Below are 21618 nucleotides of genomic sequence, written 5' to 3' on the forward strand. Positions count from 1 at the left end.
ACAGCATACATGTTTGGTCGTGTGTACGGGGCCTAAGACTTGAATGTGAAGTTCAGGTTTCACAAATTTCAAACAGGATTCGGAAGCCCTCCCCAATCCCATGCAATTCAAGGCCAATTTGTGCATTCATATTAACCAAATACTGTGGAAGAATTTGGAAGTAAAATGCTTCAAAATCAATTAATAAATCATAGTAGTTATTGTAGTTGTATATTTAATTATAAAAGATTATGCAAGAAATTCCCACAACCATTCTCAGCGACTTCAACATCCATATTAATATGTACACTCCTGCTACTTCTAAACTTCTTAGTCTAACCTCCTCATTTGACCTGAAGCAATCGGTACAGGCTTCTACTTACTCTGATGGCAACACCTGTGACGTTGCATTCTCCTAACTATGCACTCCATGCAACCAACAATCCTTTTCCTCTGTTTGATCACTACCTTATTATTTTCACTCTCTCCCTGTATTTCCCTCCAATTGCCTAACCATCAGCTGTAGAAACCTTCGCCACTTCATCTCTTCTCGTCTCTATTCTGCTAATGACCACCTCTATGACAAAGGCTCACCCCTGTCCTGCCCCAATCTAGCCACTTCTGTCTAAAATAGAGCCTTAAACATCTGTGGTGTAGGACTAATGCCCTGTACACACAATTGGAATTTTCGATGAAAAAAGTCAGACGGAATTTTTTCATCGGATATTCCGACCATGTGTGGGCCCCATCAGACTTTTTTCATCGAAGTTTAGAAATAGAACATGTTTTATTTTTTTTTGATGGAAAAAAACGATAGGACATTCCTATCGTCTGTGTAGAACTCCGACAGAGAAAAACCCACGCATGCTCAGAATCAAGTCGACGCATGCTCGGAAGCATTGAACTTAATTTTTCATGGCTCGTCATAGTCTTTTACGTCACCGCGTTTTGGACGGTCAGAATTTGGTCTGACTGTGTGTATGCAAGACAGCTTGAATGGAATTCCGACGGAAAATTCTATCAGATTTTTTATACCATCGGAAATTCCGGTGTACAGGGCATTAGTTTCACAAAGACTTCAACCAATATAAGATAAAATGTGACACTAGTGACAATAAAGTGCTAGATAAATAACAATTAAAAAACGTACATCGAAGAAGTGAGATAAGACATATAAAATACAATCGAGCCGGCCGGCCCAGTGGTTACAGGGCTTAAGGTGAATTGGAAAAATATCTCTGCTGTATGCTAATGATCCGGGGGCACAGGCGATAGCATCCTTGAATTTGCCATTAAAATCGCTGATGGAATTTAAAAATTTAGGGATAGTAATTTCACAACAAATTTGTGCCACTTAATCTAACCCCAGTAGTTCTGTCGTTAATAGGGCAGATAAATGTAATAAAAATGAAGATCCTGCCAAAATTGTAATATGTATTTCGAAATTGCCAGTGGCAATTTGTCAGTGGCTGACAAAATCTTTCTTTATACAACTTCATAGTATTTTTACTTCATTTCTATGGAGGAACCTGTCACCTAGATATAAAATTACCACACTTATGCGTCCTCTGGAGCGAGGAGGATTGGCCTTTTCAGACTTATTATTTGGTAGCACAGCTGGTAACGGCAGTAGGATGGTTACATCCAGATAAATATAATCCCTCTACAATGTTAGAGTAGGTGGTGGTTCATTCCATTGAGGCACTTCAACCATTCAACTTCCATTGAGTCACTTCAACCATTGGTGTTTCGAGGCTTGAAAGCCCCGTATAATTTGACTCCCTTAATGGTAACAACTATCAGGCCATTGAGAATCGGGCTAGCTTGTGAAAAATATCCTGGAATGACTATATCTTTGAATAACCCCTTGTGGGGAAATCTCCAGTTGCCCCAATTGAGCATTATTCAAGATCCTGGAGCCTGGGCTAATTTTAAGGTTACAATTATAGAACAGGTAGTGCAGAGAAGAAACAGTAAACCATTTGTAAGATTAATGGAACAGTGGAAAATTCCAGATAGCTATTTTTCGCTATATGCAACTTCCTCACTCCCTTTCTGCCCACTTTCCACAAGATCTCCCCCAACTTAAAGAGTACGGGTAAGAGCAATTAGTTATGACAAAATTAATAAAGAAACCCATATCAGCTCTATATAGCCACCTTTTGACAGCATCTTTATTAGAGATGAGGGAGCTGAGCTCAAGATGGGAGAGTGATATCCCAGAGTTAGAGGAAGTGGATTGGGACGATATATGGGGATTCCCCTTTCAGACACTGGTCTTTCTGCAAGTTAAACTCATACAATTCAAGATAACGCATAGAGATTATTATACACCATATAAACTACATAAAATAAGCCCATCAAACTCTTAAAACTGCTGGAGATGTGGGCAGGTTCCAGGGGATTGTATCCATATATTCTGGACCTGCCCAGCTATCGTAATGTTCTGGGCAGGAGTCATAGATGTGATTATGGCAGTTAAATCTGTTGCTCTAGAACAGAACATGGCAATTTGCTCTTAAGATTAGTGGAAAAAAAATATCTATACAGTGAGAACACAAATAAGCTTACTACTTTTCTACACGAGAAAGGCAATTGTATTTAACTGGAAAAAAACAGCTCCACCTTCAATAACCTTTTGGAAATATCTAGTAAACAGCAATTTACCTTTATATAAAAATACATATTGTAATAGAGGAAATGAAAAGAAATATGAGAAAGTATGGTGTAGTTGGATAGCAGATTCTACAACAGCATCTGAACAGTCTATGAACTAAATGTGAAGGAATAGGAATGTGGCAAGGTGGATGGAGGTGAACCTGTGGGAAGTCTAGAGAGTACAAACACTAAGACATTTAAGATAAGAAAGCGAAGGGGTATACAAACCAGACCAAGGTATGAGTTTACTGGGGGAGAATGTGGATGTAATAAAGAATATGTAGAAGCTCCTGCGTGAGCGCAAAACAGAGTCTGAATATATGTGTTATATATACAGTACTGTATAGAACAGTTTAGAAACAAACATGTATCACTCTAGGAAGGGTTTCAAAGCCATTTCAAAGGCTTTGGAACTCCAGTGAACCACGAGGAGAGCCATTATCCACAAATGGAGATAACCCTCCCTGCAAATCCCTCCATTGGCTGCCACTCACCCAACAAACTAAATACAAAAATACTAACAATAACTTACAAAGCCATCCACAACTCTGCCCCCAGCTACATCACTAACGTACAAAAATAGAAGGTGCAATCAGCACAAAAACAAAATTAATGTAAATAAATAAACCCCCCCAAAATGCAAGCTGGACACTATGGGCCGGATTCACATACATTGGCGCATATTTATGCCGGCGTAGCGTATCTAATATACGCTACGCCGATGCAGCACAGAGAGGCAAGCACCGAATTCACAAAGCCTCCGCTGCCCAAACTGCGCTGGGTTTCCTCGGCGTAAGCAGGCGTAGGTGGAAGTGGGCGTGAGCCATGCTAATGAGGCATGACCCCATGTAAATGATGGGCCGAGCACCATACAAGTACTTAAAACGAGCGGCGCATGCACCGTCCTGTGGATGCATCCCAGTGAGCATGCTCAGAATCACGTCGGAACTACTCCCTAAGATACGTTGAATCACTGCCTACGACGAGAACGTAACCTACGCCTAGACATATTCACGTACTACGTAAACGACGTAAAATACGACGGCTGTGTTCCCTGGTGCAGCCATTTGCATGGATGCTGTTGACTTACACCTGCTTTATGGGGCATAACTTTACGCGGGACGTACGACTTACGCAAACCGTGTATATTATGCGCCGGGCGCAAGTACGTTTGTGAATCGGCATATCTCCCTCATTTTCATATGTGAATAGAAAATCAATGGGTGCGCCAAATACATCCAGCGTAAATATGCGCCCACGATACGCCTGGCGTAGGCAAGTTACGTCGGTCGGATAAAGCCTATTTTCAGGCGTATCTAGTTTTGTGGGCACGGCGCACAGATACGACGGCGCATATTTACACTTACGCGGCGTATCTCGAGCAACGTCGGCGTAAGTGCTTTGTGAATCCGGGCCTAAGAATTAACACAAAATTCCGATGGCAAATATAAAAAGAAAAAAAGAAAAGAAAAAAAAAGAGAAAAAAAAGTGCAGCGCAAATATATAAACATATGACATCAAAAGATGATATCCAATAATAATATTAAATAAATAAATGGAAATTAAATAAAAAGTCTGTGAATTATAAATTAATTGATGATGAACACAGGATGCATGAAAAGTCCATAAAAGATAATCCACCAGTGAGATAGGTTTACCCAAGGCTCTCTAGGTACTCTCAACTCTAGGAATGGACCCCTGAACTACCAGGAAGTCAAACCAGCAGTTAAACAGATCGATCAGAAACGTTTAAGAAATTCCTCCTTTCACAAGATAGCTTACAGTACTCCACACAGACAGCTGGATTTCCAGGCTCAGCAAGCAGGTAATATATGAGACAAAGGAATAATCTAAGTGCTCTCTGTATCATTAAAAGGCATCGGCATTTATTCAATAAAAAAGTTACTCACAAACAAATGTTTATGTAAGGCATAAACATTCCCCCTGAGGAAGTTCTTTGTGAACGTAACGTCGTACGGGGGTCGAAGCAGCCGCTCATGACGTCACACGCCTGATCCATGCCTGATTCAGCCTCATGTCTGTTTATGCCTTACATTTCCACATCACTAACGTAGTCTCAAAATACCAACCAAATCGTTCTCATTTTTCCTCCCAAGACCTCCTGCTCTCTAGCCCCCTCATCACCTCCTCCCATACTCGCCTCCTTTGGAATTCCCTATCCCAATCTGTCTGACTTTCTCCAGCTCTATCCCCTTTTAGGCAATCCCTGAAAACTTTTCTCTTCAGAGAAGCCTATCCTGCCTCCACCCAGCAACTGTACTTTCATTTTCTTCATCAGCTCATCCCCCACAGATATTACCTTTTGTATCACTTGACCCTCCCTCCTAGATTGTAAGCTCTACGAGCCAGGCCCTTTGATTCCCCCTGTATTTATTTGTATTGTAACTGTACTGTTTGCCCTAACATTGTAAAGCGCTGCACAAACGTTTGGAGCTATATTAATCCTGTATAATCATAATAATAATAAATGAGAACTCCAGCAACAATACATAAAGAAAAAATGTATAGTCTATTAAAAGACAAAATAACAACAGATTTTCTTGCAATGTTTTGCAATCCAGAGATTTCCCCTGCAGCACTTATTTTCTGTTTACTTTCTCTGTAGCAGAATTGTGTAAAACTTGATGTGGCTGCAGAAACTGGTACTCAAGACCTTGGTGTCTTTTTTAGGCTTTTGTTATATGATTTTCTTATTGCTTTTTAAACAGATCACATGACCAAGGCATCAGAGAACATGAATTATGGTCATTTCGTCAAGTGCTGTTGGTGTGACGTCTGTGCATGTGAATGTTCGTTTTGTGCGTTCGTCTGTCCATGCGGGTGGCCGTGTGGCGCCTGGCTGGGCGCTGCTGTACCCATGTTGCTTCTACCACATATGCACATATTTATGTGTCCCAATATGTAGTAAGGTCATGTATTTGAAATGTATGTCTTCATTTACATGCTCTCTGTTATGTTGATACATGTTTTTGCATTTGTATGAACAATAAACTTGTACTTCTTTCAAAAAAAAAAAAAAAAAAAAAGAGAAAAGGGTTTGCAGCCATTGAAATTATTTTTAGGCTTCTTTAATCATTTATAGCTTTAAGGAGGAGGAAAAAGAACCTTTGTTTTATTATGTATCCATTTTAAATAGTTTCTTGTAACATGAGAAACTCAAACAAGTCTGTCAATATTTGCCAAATATCACTTATGTTCTTGGATAAATATATTTTTATTTAATTTTTTGAGGATATTTATTATAGCAAAAAGTTAACAATATTGTTTTTTTTTTCAAATTTTTTTATTTATTTTTTGTTTATAGCGGGAAAAAAAACAACAACGCAGAGGTGATAAAATACCACCAAAAGAAAGTTCTATTTATGGGAAAAAAAGGACATCAATTTTGTTTGGGTACAACTTGCATTACCGCACAATTTTCAGTAAGGGAGCAGAGCAGAAGCGGAGGAGGAAAGAGAACCTTTGTTTTATTATGTATCCATTTTAAATAGTTTCTTGTAACATGAGAAACTCAAACAAGTCTGTCAATATTTGCCAAATATCACTTATGTTCTTGGATAAATATATTTAGGTAATTAAACAGATTTGAAAGATCTATTACAATAGCAATTTCATTTAAATTGACATCAAATCATGTTACCTTTCATATAAAGCAAACAGCATCATTTGGTCAAAAACGATCATTACATTATGACATAAACTAGATTTACAATGTTTATATGTTATGTTCTGCCTCATATAGCTGCATAATGAAAAGGCATTTTGAAAAGAAAAACATCAATAAAAAGAAGTAATTAGAAACTCTAAAGTAAGTATCTGCTATCAGCCTTAGAGGTATTTTTAGAAGAGATTTCCCTGATTACATAACATTGTGGAAAAGCAACAAAATGCTGGACTCTATTAAACTGTTCCCTTGTAAGCATCTTTCCTTTTATTCAAGAGATCAAGTGCACTTTCAGATTAAAGTAGAACTATAGGCAAAACTTTTTTCTGGTGCCTCCATGGCAGCATATCTATGACTGTAGCACCGCCTACTTCCGCCCACAGGACCAGTGCGCAGCTATCAAAATTTGCTGAATAGGAAGAGAAAATATCCTAACACGATGTGCACTTACAGTATATAAAACTTATATAGGGAGATTTGTTTCATCCCTGTGTATCACTTGAGGCTGTTCACTTCACTGGGCATATGTGAGGGTTTACATCCTCTTTAAAGAAGATATTCATTAAAATAGTCAAAGACCACTTGACAACTGGAAACTGTCGAGACAATAAACAGTTTGGTCGGCAGTGTGTAGCTAAAATATAGCACACTATACAGTGCATGGATCAGGAGACTATAATGTATGTAATGCAGTGGTTTAACTGCTTACCAACCAGCCGCGCAGTTATCCTGCGGCAGGTTGGCTCGGCTGCGCAAACCGCTATAGGTGTACGTTGGTCCCTTTAATTGCCATAGCAGGCGTGCGCAGGCGGTGGCCATGACATCCGCCAGCCACTTGCAATTTCTCCACAGAGAGCCACAAACGGAGATCTGTTAACCAATTTCCAACCATGTCACGCAGATATACTGCGGCACAATGACACTGCTGCGCGAAATCCCATATGGGTACGTCCTACCCGTTTTCCAGCCACCAGAGGGCAATGCGCGCACCGCCAGAGGCGTGTGCCAGCTGCACGGCGGGGACCCAAAGCGTGTGGCCAGCGGACACGATCACTGCTGTCCACACGCGATCATGTGCATGAGCGCCAGCACAGGGATTTGTGTGTGAAAACACACAAATCCCTGTGCCTTCAGAGGAGAGGAGCCCTATTGTTTCTTCCTATGAAGTAGGAAACATGATAGGGCTTCTCTCCTAGTCATTTACATCACACAGTTAGAACATGCAGAGGGAACACATATTTAACTGGTGTTAACCCCTTCCCTGCCAGTGAAAAAGAATAATAAAAATGTCATAAATCTATCCCCCTTTTGTAGACGTTATAACTTTTGCGTAAACAATCATCAATGTACGCTTATTGTTTTTTTTTTACCAAAAATATGTAGAAGAATATATATTGGCCTAAACTGAGGGAAAAAAAATGTTTTTTAAAACTTTTGGGGATATTTATTATAGGAAAATGTATTTTATCAAAATTGGCGCTATTTTTGTTTATAGCACAAAAAATAAAAACCGCAGAGGTAAAAAAATAACAACAAAAGAAAGCTCTATTTATGGGAAAAAGGGACGCAAATTTTGTTTGGGTACAGGGTCGAACGACTGCGTAATTGTCAGTTAAAGCGACGCAGTGCCAAATTGTAAAAAGTGCTCTGGTCAGGAAGGGGGTAAAACCTTCCGGGGCTGAAGTGGTTAATGTAAACAAACAGATCAAACAGATCCCCTTTCGGACAGGAGAGTAGAGAGAGATGGTCTGTTCCTAGTGACCAGGAACAGCGATCTCTTGCTATTCCCAGGCAATCCTCTCTCTCCACAGAAACCACCTCACTTAAATCCTTAATCGCCCCCTTTTCTGCCAGTGTCATTTATACAGTTATCAGTGGCTATTTTTAGCTCTGATCACTGTAATAATGTCACAGGTCCCAAAAAAGATTTTTTTAACCAAAAATATGTAGAAGAATACATATTGGCCTAAACTGATGTCAAAATTTTTATTTCATTTTTTGAGGATATTCATTATAGCAAAAAGTTAACAATATTGTTTTTTTTTTTTCAAAATTGTCTGTGTTTTTTTTGTTTATAGTGGGAAAAAAAACAATGCAGAGGTGATCAAATACCACCAAAAGAAAGCTCTATTTATAGGAAAAAAAGGACTTCAATTTTGTCAGGGTACAAAGTTGCATTACCGCACAGTTTTCAGTTAAAGTGATGCAGTGCCGTATCGCAAAAGGGGTAAATCTTTCCGGGGCTGAAGTAGTTAAAGTATGTCATGTACAACCCAACATACAGAGTGCAGTCTTAAATGGTATGTGAGGTACAGTCCAGGGTACAGACTGCAGCAGCCATAAACATGTAGGATACAACAGTAAAAGGTATGTTCCCCACAGCACAGCATAAAGACTATGGTCAGGATTATGTAATGTTATACTGTATATACGTAATCCTGAGGCATATGATGCACAATCCTGATCACTACCCCTGTATTGTGCTACACATCATATAATTGTGCCCCTTGCTCTCTTTATACAAGGGCTGTATATTACATACTCCTGACCACTGCAGTCTGTCAGTTGTGCTGTACATTACATTCTGCATGTTACGATATACTTTGCTTGCTCCTGGCTGCTGCACTCCCTATATGCAGAGTGGTCAATATTATACAACTTATAGACCTGTGTACAGAGTGTAGTGGTCAAGAATATGTAACAAAGAATCCAGCATGCAGAGTGAAGAGTAGGGATGAGCCGAACACCCCCCAGTTCCGTTTGCACCAGAACATGTGAACAGGCCAAAAATTTGTTCGAAAATGCGAACACCTTTAAAGTCTATGGGACACAAACATGAAAAATCAAAAGTGCTAATTTTAAAGGTTAATATGCAAGTTATTGTCCTAAAATGTGTTTGGAGACCTGGGTCCTGCCCCAGGGGACATGTATCAATGCAAAAAAAGTTTTAAAAACTGCCATTTTTTTAGGAGCAGTGATTGAAATATTCCTTTAAATTTTGTACCTGTTTTTTTAGATTTATGCAGATCAGACATTTTTTTTTGACCCTTTCACCTTCCTATACCACTTTTGAATCGCTGTGTAGGTCGAGCCCCAGACAAAGAGGACTGATTTCTCTCTTATATAATGTTATGTCCTCTACTAGGGACAGAGATAAACTGAAGTATATGATTAAGTGGGAATCGGAGTTGGGCCTGAAGTATGTACTGGAGGACTGGGAGAAAAATTGGCTAAATCTTCGTCAATGTACTGCCTTGCTTTCGTTCCGAGAGACGGCCCTTAAATTTTTCACTCGTTGGTACTATACTCCCCAGCGCATACACCAGATATTCCCCCAAGCCTCTCCTAACTGTTTTAGGGGATGCCCTACTGCGGGCTCCTTTTTTCATATCTTTTGGGACTGCGTGCAAGTTTCAGCGGTCTGGAAGGGGGTCTTTGATCTTGTTGATAAACTGGGGGGGGGATCATGCGGTTTTATCATTTAAACACTGTCTGTTATTTGAGAAGATCCCAGATACCCCTAAATCTCTTAGACGTTTGATATATACACTTTGCTCGTCTGTCCTCTGGGTGGTGGCACTAAATTAGAAGTCCCCTGTGGTTCCCTTCCCTCAGGTCCTCTCCAGGATGGATCAAATTATGCTGGCCGAACAAATTTTTCATAAACTGCATGACACAGTACCTATTTACGATGCGAAATGGAACCCTTGGCGGCTCCTCCGTATCCAGTCGTAAACTAGACATTATTCACCTCAATTTAGGGATACGAGGCACAATTCCTCTTTTCCTATTTTCTTCTGACTTTCTCTTTTCAGCATAAGTTGATTCTTTCTTTTCTCCTTTTCTTTTTTATTTGCCCTTTTCTCTCCCCCTTTCTCTCCCTCCTTTACATTGCTCTCTTATCTGGAGTTTATATTTACATTGCAACTCTCAACTTACAGACTGAGCTCACTTACCATACTGTTTTGGTATGTCTTTCACTGTCCATGACGATTGCTGATTACTAGGATAAACCTACCCTTGGTTTGTTATACATGTTTTGGATCTTAGATGATCTTTTTATTCCCATTGGATATGTTAGTCTTTTTTTTTTACTCCAATATGTATGTCTAAATGATGATCTTCTCAATGCAATGCAATGTAATTTGCTGTCTTTTGTGAATTTGCTAATAAAAAACTTTGAAAGTAAAAATTTTGTACCTGGGGGTGTCTAAAGTATGCATGTAAAGTAGCGCAAGTTTCCCGTATTTAGAATCGTCCCTGCACAAAGTGTAATTTCTGAAGGAAAAAAGTAATTTAAAACTACTCTCGGCTATTCATGAATTGTTGGTCCCCGCAATACAGAGAAAAGTAATCGAAAAAAATTACAGGGGTCCCCCCCCAGTCCATTACCAGGCCCTTCGGGTCTGGTATGAATATTAAGGGAAACCCCTGCCATTTTTTTTCAATGACTTTTATCTGTATTGCCGGGACCTGACAATTCGTTAATAGTGCGAGTTATTTAAAATTTTTATTTATTTTATTTTAAATTAAATTTGACTTTTTTTCCCTTCAAAAATGACATTTTGTGCAGGGAACCAAAATTAAAAAAAAAAACGTGTGGGGTCCCTTCCAAATTCCATATCACGCCCTTGATGGTATAGATATTAAGGGGAACCCTGCGTAATAAAAAAAAATGACGTGGGCTTCCCCCAAAAAATCCATACCAGACCCTTCAGGCCTGGTATGGATTTTAAGGGGAACTCTGCGCCAAAATAAAAAAAAAATGGCGTGGGGTCCCCACAAAAATTCACACCAGTCCCTTTTTCATCCGAGCACGCAACTTGGCAGTTATGGGGGTCTGTGGGCAGGGGGCTTATCAGAATTTAACAAAGGGGACCCCCAGATCCCATCCCCCTTATGTGAATTGATAAGGGGTACACCTATCATTTCACAAAAAAAATAGTCAAATTGTTAAAAACCACACAGACACAGCTTTATAAGTCCTTTATTAACCACTTAAGGACCGCCTAATGCCGATATACGTCGGCAGAATGGCACAGCTGGGCACAATCACGTACCTGTACGTGATTGTATAATGCCCAGCCGTGGGTCGTGGGCGTGCGCCCGCGACCCGGTCTGAAGCTCCGTGACCACGGCCCGCGGGACTCGCGGACCCTTTTGCCGCTGGAGTCCCGCGATCGGTACCCGGAGCTGAAGAACGGGGAGAGCTGTGTGTAAACACAGCTTCCCTGTTCTTCACTGTGGCGCTGTCATCGATCATGTGTTCCCTTTTATAGGGAGACACAATTGATGACGTCACACCTACAGTCACACCCCTACAGTTAGAAACACAAATGAGGTCACACATAACCCCTTCAGCGCCCCCTTGTGGTTAACTCCCAAACTGCAATTGACATTTTCACAGTAAACAATGCATTTTTAATGCATTTTTTGCTGTGAAAATGACAATGGTCCCAAAAGTGCGTCAAAATTGTCCGAAGTGTCCGCCATAATGTCGCAGTCACAAAAAAAATCGCTGATCGCCGCCATTAGTAGTAAAAAAATAAATAATAAAAATGCAATAAAACTATCCCCTATTTTGTAAACGCTATAAATTTTGCGCAAACCAATCAATAAACGCTTATTGTGTTTTTTTTTACCAAAAATAGGTAGAAGAATATGTATCGGCCTAAACTGAGGAAAAAAAAAAATTTAATATATTTTTGGGGGATATTTATTATAGCAACAAGTAAAAAAATATTGCATTTTTTTCAAAATTGTTGCTCTATTTTTGTTTATAGCGCAAAAAATTAAAACTGCAGAGGTGATCAAATACCACCAAAAGAAATCTCTATTTGTGGGAAAAAAAGGACGAAAATGTTGTTTGGGAGCCACGTCGCACGACCGTGCAATTGTCAGTTAAAGCGACGCAGTGCCAAATCGCAAAAATGGCCTGGTCCTTTAGCTGCATTTTGGTCTGGGTCTTAAGTGGTTAAAGGAATATTTCACTTTTATTGTTTCACTTTAAGCATTATTAAAATCACTACTCCCGAAAAAACTGTAGTTTTTAAAACTTTTTTTGCATTGATACATGTCCCCTGGGGCAGAACCCAGGTCTCCAAACACTTTTTAGGACAATAACTTGAAAATTAACCTTTAAAATTAGCACTTTAGATTTCTCCCATAGACTTTTACAGGGTGTTCCGCAGCTTTTCGAATTTGCTGCGAACACCCCAAATTGTTCGCTGTTCGAGTCGAACTTATGTTCGACTCAAACTCAAAGCTCATTCCTAGTAAAGAGTATGTAATGTAACTCATGTTTGTACCCCCTGGCAACCCTTCACCATGGCACCCAGTCATCCACAGCTTACACCCTCAGCCCACAATTCACCTCTGTATCCCCATCCACAGCTTATCTCAACATCTTAACAGCATTCACCTCTGCATAGACCCACCACCCCTTCCCAGCTGTCACCTCTGCACAAATTCCCCTCTTCCTTTCTGCTGCACAATCCCCCCCCCCCAGTTGTCACCTTAGCACCAACCCCCACCCCCCTTTCCATCCACAGCTATTTCAACTCTCACAAATCCCCCTCCTCCCCTCCACAACTCCCTCAACTCTTGCCCACAAAAAAATGCCCCCAGCTTTCTCCCCCTTTACTTACACATGGCTTTCTCACCTCTTCGCCCCCCCCCCCCCACCCCCATCCCCACAGCTCAGGGCTGCCAGAGGTAGCAGAACAGGGTTCTGCAATGTTCCAGCTGAAGAAATACCCTGCTTATAGCTGTCAGATACATGAAGGGATAATAAGACTAGAAATATGAAGCAATCACATAAGAAAGCATTGTAGAAGTTATTTTTAAAACCAACAGCTAATAGTATTACTATATAAACATTGATACTAAAACAATACTGACTGCACTCCTGCCTTACAAATCAAAACAACTTAATCTTTAAGGCAGTTATTGTTGTGTAAATTAGAAGGAAAAACACCAATATTAGAGGACCTACTTGCAAGCCAAGTATAGCAACAGCTAAAGAAAACAACAAAGTCCTTTTCTCCCTATGTCTCCACAAATATCTGCAAAATAAAGATTTATTTTGATTTTCTATATTGAATAAAGCATGCTGTGCAGCAACCAGCTCAAGAAAAACACAGCAATCTCGACTATAAATTTGTAGAAGTGTCTTCAAAACACACAGCCTAAATTACAGCCTAATGCAACGGTCCTACCACTGGAAAAACAATTAGAGAAACATGTTCAAAAGAAAAAAAATGTACTTATGCAAATATTATCTCCACAAATATATGTATTTAATATATATATATATATATATATATATATATATATATATATATATATATATATATATATATATATATATATATATATATATATTATGTTTGTATTATGTGTTTATCTGAGATAAGTATAATTTTTTTTTTTTTTAAACCCCCACATGATGGAAGGTAAAACAAATCCTAGTGCCTTAACATAGTTTTGCAAAATTGACATGTGCTAGTAAAATTGGACATATCACAAATACTTGGTGTACCCAGGTGGATTATACCTGTTTTTTTCCAGGACAAATTGGGCTTTTTGGTTGGGAATGGTAATAGATATCTCCTGATTTTTGTCCATGACCTTCACTATCACAGCAAATGGCCACACAATGCTTTAAGGGTTAATAAGGCTAATCCCCAGATGATGGATCACCACTGCTCCAGACCAACAAATGCAATGACAATCAGAGATAAAAGGCAGGAAGCAATCACATAGTGTAAAACTGCATTAAAAGAGTTTATTGAGCATAAAACATATACACTTACAAGATCTGAAGGCTAAAATGGCTTTGTAGAGCAAATAATACAGTGGAACCTTGGCTTACGAGCATAATCCGTTCCAAGAGAATGCTTGTAATCCAAAGCACTCGCATATCAAAGCAAGTTTCCCCATAGAAGTCAATAAAAATGAAAATAATTTGTTCCGCATTGACTTCTAGGGAATAAAATACCGCACGTGACCAGAGGTTGGGGGCGCCGGAGAGCCTCTGAAAAGCTCAGGGGCAGCTCGGCTGAACTCGGAAAATCTTGGAAAGGCTTGGGAATGGAGTATTTCTGCGTTATTCTGAGTATTTCCGAAGGGCTTCAAACGGCTCCGAATGGCTCTGCTCGGCTCTGAATGGCTCTGCTCGGCTCCGTCTTCCCCGCACCTCAGGCCAATGCACACGGCTGTGGCTTGAATCCTGCTAGTTTTGCGAGACAACACTCGCAAACCGAGTCATGATTTAAAAAAAAAAAAGTGCTCGTATTGCGAAATGATCAGCCAAACACTTGCCATATGTAATACTATCACGCCCGGTCTTAGGCCTCGTACACATGTGCCAAACACATCGAGTTCCTCGGCCAGTTCAGCACTGAAGCCGCCGAGGAGCTCGGCGGGGCGAGAGCTCCCATAGAACAACGAGGAAATAGAGAACATGTTCTCTATTTCCTCGCCGAGCTCCTCGTCGGCTTCCTCGGCCGAAAGTGTACACACGGCCGGGTTTCTCGGCAGAATTCAGCAAGAAACTCGGTCGGAAGCTGAATTCTGCCGAGGAAACTGGTCGTGTGTACGAGGCCTCAGGGCAACATTGCACATGGTACTTGCACTTTGGACATTTATTTGGATTTATGGGACTTCTGTTTTTTTTCTCTTTCTTTTTTTGAGCCTATATTTTCCCTGGGCACTTTTTATAAATTTTTATATAATTTTTTTCACAAATTATTCTGTTTGTATTCAGGATATATGTACATGGTTATTGCATATTATAGTTTAACATTGTTGTTAAATATCTGATATAGCGCAGCACTGTTGTACATATATTTTGAAGGTATACCTATTCGCAGAGATTTTTGTGGTTTTAATAGACTGTGCACTTTGCATGTGCAGTTGTGCTCATTTTCCCAAGAGCTTAGTGAATGTGGTGAAGTTCTGCTGATTTCCATCATCCAATTATGTGCAAGCAAAAATTCCGTTTTTTTTTGTTTCTTTGCACCTGATTGGGTATTTGTATAAGTGGAGTTTCACCACATTCACTAAGATCTAGGGTAAGTGAGTGTAACTGCACGTGCAAAGTGTACAGTCTGTTTGCTTTTAGTAAATCAGATTGTAATATTTTTAAACTGAATGCATTAATTAATGTCATAGTGCTCTCTGAATGTAATTCTGCAGCTCTGTATTTGTGTAATACTGAGTGATTGGCTCATGCCCCAGCCTCAGATAGCGCTGAAGTCTCTTATGAATTAGCCCTTTTTCAGACATAAATAGCATTAATATCGCTTGGTAACCTTCACAGTGTATAAAGAGGTTACAATTCTCAGAGTCTCAGCTATTAGGTGTCTAATGTGCTGTTAGCAGCTGGTGAGCTATGATCGTTGGGGCATATGCTTTCGTCTATATACTAGGTGTGGCACATATCATTGCATTACAGATGAAGGAGGAAGAAAATTAATTTTTATGTAAATGATAAATGAGAAAGATTTAGGATTAGCTGTATAATTTATTTGTAGGTGCATGTGTGTGGTTTCAAAGAGTGAATGCATTATGTGTGTGTTTTTTTTTTGATAATACATAGTTCAAAAAAGTTTTAAAGTTACATTGTTCCATAATTGTTGAGATTTTTCTTGTTATAGCAGTTTTGTAAGGTACTAAAAAACATTCTTCTAGTGCATCTCAATATGGAACAACAAAAACGGTATTGCTTTATAATCATTTTGATTGGGGCTGTAATGAGAAACAACATATATCTGCATTATAAAATCACTTCCTCATCACATTACGCTTAATGTAAATTTGATTAAAATGTGATTGGGTACATAATGGTATCCATTACATTAATGATAAAACAAATAAAACAAACGGAAAAGGTTTCAAATTAAAAACAAAACTGGTACAAGGTATTAATTTACAAACACTTTGTTAATGAAAATGTTTTATCAATAAAGACTTTACCTTAACTAAAGTCTCATTTAACAAGAATGCATCTGAATTAAGCTTGTTTTTAAAAAGCATAAGTAATTTAGCAGATTTGTCCTTTCTTATTAAGAACTCCAGGCAAATATAAAAAAAATAAAAAATACTGAACCTATTTTTTAAACTATGTTCTGTGTAATTTGTTTGTTATACATTGATTATTAACTTGTTTAAGGCAAACATAACAAGCGTGCACCTTGTGTAAAATACTTAAAGGCCAGGGCAAAGGGGAATTACATGTCTCAAGAGCACTGACACATGGAGTGCGTTAGCTCTTAGTAGAAGTTAGGGAATACAGGTATTAGCCAGAAATTGTGATTACAATAAAGACTGCATGCCCATTGTGGGCGCATGGGCGCTGCCCCCCCAACACTTCTGTCATCCTCCCTATCCATGTGCCTGGCTCCTTTCAGGATGCCGGGCACATGAATTCCTATGGCGAGGTGGATGGGGTGTGCTCCAATAGGCTTCAAAATAGGGTGGGCTCTGGGCACAGAAAGTGCACCCTGATACCACCCAATTGTGTGACCAAAGCGAATGAATTTTCACATTACAGTTACTCCCCGGCAATCAGGAGGCAGGTCAGTGAGACCGATTTCCCGATTGGCCAAAGCGCCAGAAGATCCTAGTGGATGGCTAGCACTGTGGAAGAGGAGACATGCTGGAGCCGAACCCACCGCTGTCTGGAGGACACAGGAGGAGAGCAGGACACAGCAGGAGAGGAGAACACAACCTACTGCATAGTAAGTGCCAAACCGCCTGGGGGGTGGGGTGCTGGCTGACAGTGCCGTGAGCCCTGCGGCTGCCCCTGGTGCAGGGGGGTGCATCAGTGCCGCGCTGCCCGGAGGAGGGTTAGTGCTGATTGTTTTCAGCCCCCCAGAAGAAAAGCCCATCATCCACCACTGAATTAGGGCTGTACGATGAATATACCATTGCAGTTCAATCAACTAAGTAGGATGGGCTGCTGACAGCCAAGCTGGGGGAAAAGGGTCTGGATGATTCTGGATATTATTCATCCCAGAAGTTGGACTGGAGATACTGGGAATGAAGAAGCTTCCACTGCACAGTGACATAAGAGTAGCTGGGTTCTTCTGAAGTTTAGCTTTAAATGCAGATTAGTTACATGGTACCATACATTGTAGCCAAATCAAAGGGATGTAATGTGAAAATTGCTGTGACCCATTTTGGGTAAACAGGTATGAGCACTGAAGCCAATAAACTCCTAACAACCCCTGCACACCAACTGGTATTTTTACTCATGCTGAAAATTTGCATTCCTGCATGGACTGTTGACTGGTGAAAAAGCAATCAAGAGTTGACCAACCCAATCAAATTTGAAACTTCTATTTTAAGTCCTTGTTATTAGTGTATTCTGAAAATGAAAGAGATAAGAACAGTGAGAAGCAAGGGTTAGAGAGCATTTCTGGTGTTTCAGTGGTTGGAATAGCAGAAAATTGAGTGCTTGAGGCCGCGTACACACGACTGGTCCAAACCGATGAAAACGGACTGAAATTCAGTTTCATCGGTCCAAACCGACCGTGTGTATGGCCCATCAGACTTTTGTCCTTCAGACCAAAGTCCACTGACTCTTACACACTTCTCACATCTGTGGAACAGACCTTTAATACCATCTGCATAGAAGTATGCAGATATGGGGAAAAAACAGCTATCAACTTCAGTATTCACATACAAAATATTAGTATAATGTTCAGCGCTAAACCATCTGATGAAAAAGATTAAAGTTTAAGATGTAAATGAAAAGGCATGCATTTGCATGCTGATACATGAAGATGCAACCGTATGAATGGTGAGTGGATTGAATGTTCTAAAAATTAGTCTTTAAAAAAGTCTCTAAATGGAGGCTGTAAAGGGAGCTAGGCTGTTTAAGGCGCGGGCTGGGGAACCCGATCACTGTGAACAAAAGGAAAGCAAAAGGAGGAGAGTGAAGCGCCAAGCCAATCCTTTAAACAGCTTAGGAATTTATTCAGTATCTAAGTATAAAACAACACTAAAAACTTGTGTGAAAGATGTTGGAGCACTTGCAAAGTGCTAGAACGTGTGGGAGCTTCCACATGTGAGGAGCACAGGAGGACCGCCGGGAAGTCTCTATTGAGGGATCACGAGCGCCGTGTGTTAGCTGCAGCTGGAGCCTCAGTAATGGAGATATGGGCTATGCATCTGTGGGTGGGAGTGGTCCAGGGCTGTCAAACTGGGGAGCCACCCACATGCTGTCTGGCCAATCAGAACGCGTGGCCTCGCCTTCTTCCTAAGCAGTTTAAAGGATTGGCTTGGTGCTTCCCTCTCCTCCATCAACTTCAACTGCCTCATCATTGTGGAAACGTCTTCCCCATAAAAGTTTCTTCAGATTTGGAAGAAGTCTGAAGGTGCCAGTTCAGGTAAGTAAGGTGGATGGGGCAGAGATACATAGGCACAATCATGAACAAAAGTGACAGTTGGTAAAGGTCCAAAATGCTTTGTGCACATTCCACTCATTGCTGTTTTTGGAAAGGTGTCAGTAACTTGGGAACCCAACGTTCAGCCACTTTGTTCACATGTTTGATGTTATGTATTATGTTGTAAACTGAACCCCTACCAATATTCACATCCCTAGCTAAGAAATTGATAGTCACACATCTATCTTCAAGCACTCGCTGCTCAACTTTTGCCACCACACTTGGTTGTGTGGCAGTTGATGGACAACCTTCCCTTTGGGTCATCCTCTATATTTGTGCGCCCACACTAGAATTCTCTCTTCCATTGTTTGACAGTCTCATATGATGGACAATGTTCTCCATATACAGCTGACTAATACCATTATTATTCATGGATTATTTGGGCAGATTTCCCTTGAAGATGGAGGAACCTAATCACGGCTCGGTATTCAACTTTGCTCGGCATGACACCTACTCCATTTCTCTTACCCTCACCTAGACCATGGTGAGGGTAAGAACTTATTGGCCTCCCCTCGTATTGCCCCATTAGCAGAAACCCCTTCTTGTAGGCATTTTGTATAGCTGCCTACCAGTCTCTGACATTGACTTGGTGAAATATTTGACCACTTCTCCAAACAAAATCCCTTCAGTTGCAAGATGCTTGTGTTTTTTTTTGTCCAATCTGCCTATCTCAAATCCTATCACAGCATTTGAATGGGATTCAAATCATGGCTTAGACTGCCATTTCATAACCCTCAACTTCTATTTTTTAGCCAATCCTTGATGCATTTGCTAGTGTGCTTTGAATTATTATCATGTTCAACTTTTGGACAACTTTTGTGCCTGACATTCTCAACAAGCACACTTACACTGTTATATGATGCAGAATTCATAGTTGACTCAATGACTGCAAACTACTCAGCAGTGAAGCAACCCTACTCCTGCGACACCAACGGTTGCAAGAACTGCCTGCAGATACTGCAAATATATTTTTGGAAACCCTTTAGACTTCTTCATCAGCATCAGACAGTCAGCTCTCAATGCCAGTTATTAATTAATTTCCCTTACAATGGACTGATTTAAAATAATCTGTCAATCTTTATAAATCTTTTGCCTTAGAGGCCTTAAAAAGCTCTGTTGATCTTATCATGATGACAACACATGTCAATAGAAAAGAAAGCACTAAGCCCTAGAAATCTGAGGTTTAAAAAAAAGACAGGTTCCACTTGTAAACTTCTCAAGGAGGTTATACTCATTCCCACGTAACCTGGAACATCTATTTCTCATTCCAGGGATTTGAATAGCCCAATGATGTAGTGGTGTACTTGCTTTTTCATCATGATGTATTTTCATTTCATTAATTTTGACTGGAAGAATTATTACACCACGTGTATTGTATGTGTGATTTGAAGAAATGTGACACCTTTATCCAAAAGCATTATTTGCATGAACACCTAATGCTCAAGTATGTTGAAAAAGTCAACAATTTGCAAGGGTTGTAATTACTGTAAAGTTTCTTAACCTGCCATGGGATTCACATTTATGTCCATCCAATCCTGAGATTTACATAGCACAACTCTTTCTGAAACAACATTTCTTTTACGACGAGATTCTCAGTCGTGTGTACGAGGCCTAAGAGAACAGCGGTAAACAGTCTCATCAGCAAGGTTTAGCGTCAACAAATATTCGTAGGTTAACCGGCATACAACGTATCTGTACAGGCTATGGCTGGCAGGCTACGGCTGACAATAATAGAATGCCAGCTGTATCTCCATTGAATGCCTTTATAGGCAGGAGATCAGCTGGAGTGCATTGCAGTAATTCAAACAGGGCACCGTGTACGGTGCACTTCCGCGTTCCACGCTGGAACGCAGGGCGGCGCCGTCATCGCACAAGCGCCATATGCGTTCCAGCATGGAACGCATTATGGCGCTGAAATGCCAGTCTATAGTAAGGAAAAAGGCACGCAGAGCACCTGTTACAAGCTATTACTGGAGGGTAGTTTAGACTATATAGAGAGGAGGGTTTCCTACCAATGCAAATTCCTAGGTAGGTTATATGTTTCTTGGCCACTATAAATGGAGACGAGTCAATCAAGTTTCGAGACAGCTGTGGATTGAGTGATAATATTTTGCTCTTGTCTAAATTGATCCATAGCCCTGTGCAGGCCCGGAAGGTCGCAAACAGTTCTTGAAGGAAAGATATATACAAGGAAAGGTTGGTAGAGAAGAGAAGAATGTCATCAGTAAATAGCGCTGCACGAATAACTTGGTTGCCTACCGCGACACCACTGACTCCTGAGGGGAGTTGAGGATTCTGGAGAGCGGTTCAATAGCTATATTGAAAAGAACAGGTGAAAGTGGGCACCCTTGACGAGCCAAAATTCCTGACATCACCACACCCCAGCTGGCTGGCTTGATCTGCGGCTGGTTGTTTTTATTTTTGCTTGTTCGTTCTGAAAACGTTTTGATGTCAGTTACCTAGCATTCAGAATAAAGGGTATTTGTTTTGAAAGAACATACTGAATCATGAAGTACTTCTTTCCTCTTTCAAACATGCCGCTCTACTGTGCTCTATGAGCGATGCCACCTATACCGAAAATTCTGAAGGAGATCAGTTACAGTCCCCAGACGGCTAGTGGAGGAGTGGATAAATAAATTACCAGCTGCTGTTGATACCTGAGTGATCCTGCATGCTGAGTCCATTTGATCTCTGTGACAGAGATCCAACTGATCCGGTAAGAGGCCTTTTTGTACACCTACCACTATTTATCATCTGCCTGGTGGAAACAAAAGATGAAGATTTGCGTCTCTGCCCTTTTGACACCAGCAATTCCTCTGTAGCTGATTTGAAATGGACATTGTG

Source organism: Rana temporaria, chromosome 1 (genome assembly GCF_905171775.1).
Source record: "Rana temporaria chromosome 1, aRanTem1.1, whole genome shotgun sequence".
Lineage (NCBI taxonomy): Eukaryota > Metazoa > Chordata > Amphibia > Anura > Ranidae > Rana > Rana temporaria.